Source organism: Ochotona curzoniae, unplaced genomic scaffold (assembly GCF_017591425.1).
Source record: "Ochotona curzoniae isolate NIBS_2020 unplaced genomic scaffold, NIBS_Ocur_1.0 scaffold_3208, whole genome shotgun sequence".
Taxonomy (NCBI): Eukaryota; Metazoa; Chordata; class Mammalia; order Lagomorpha; family Ochotonidae; genus Ochotona; species Ochotona curzoniae.
The window spans coordinates 59,096,459-59,097,367 of record NW_024467106.1 but is presented as its reverse complement, the minus strand read 5'-3'; the positions used below and the strand labels follow the sequence as shown (position 1 = coordinate 59,097,367).

Below are 909 nucleotides of genomic sequence, written 5' to 3'. Positions count from 1 at the left end.
AGGAAACGGGGAACGCCCAGGATAAGAACCAGCACCCAAATGGGATCCAAGTGCATTCAAGGCGAGGCCTTCCGCTGCTACGCTATCATGCCAGGCTCTCTTCTTCATTTCTTTTTTTTTTTTTTCTAATAATATTATTTTTTATTGCAAAATCAGATAACAGAGAGGAGGAGAGACAGAAAGGAATATTTTTCATCCAATGATTCACTCCCCAAGCAGCCGCAACAGCCAGAGCTGTGCTGATCCAAAGCCAGGAGCCAGAAGGTTCTTCCGGGTCTCCCACATGGGTGCAGGGTCCAAAGGCCCTGGCTTTCCTAGGCAATAAGCAGGGAGCTGGATGCGAAGCAGGGCCGCTGGAACATGAACTGGCATTCATATGGGATCCTACAGAGCTCCTAAGCACGCCCCTTCCGTGTGCTTTCTTCACTCATTTCACCATCATCACCATTATTAATTTGCATCTGTTGGAGCCTGGGTTTCACCTCTCCACACCAAAGCTGCGGTGGTGAGCTGAAGCTCCTGGTGGCTCTAGGCGCTGAATCTCACCCATGGCCCCAGCCAAAGTCAGGACGATTTTGAACCAAAGCCACTTCTTCGTTTCTTTTTAAAGATTTATTTTATTTACTGGAAAAGCAGATTTACACAAGGAGAGATCCTCCGTTCACTAATTCACTCCGCAAATGACCACAACAGTCAGGGCTTGGCCAGACTGACGCCACAAATTAGGGGCATCCTCTGGGTCTTCTGGCTCAATGGCTAAATCCTTACTTAGCGAGCACCAGAATCCCATATGGGCACCAGTTCATGTCCTGGGTGCTGTACACCCAGCTCCCTGCTTGTGGCCCAGCAAAGCGATCAAGGATGGCCCAAAACCTTGGGACCCTGTACCCACGTGAGAGACTCAGAAGA

At 49.5% G+C, this 909-nt stretch overlaps 1 non-coding gene across 1 annotated transcript; it reads right to left on the bottom strand.

The window, feature by feature from the left end:
• Positions 1 to 459: 459 nt before the first annotated feature.
• LOC121145175 lies at positions 460 to 585 on the bottom strand. The gene has a single exon (XR_005881971.1). It is a non-coding gene; the product is annotated as a small nucleolar RNA ACA64 (small nucleolar RNA).
• Between the last annotated feature and the right edge of the window lie 324 nt (positions 586 to 909).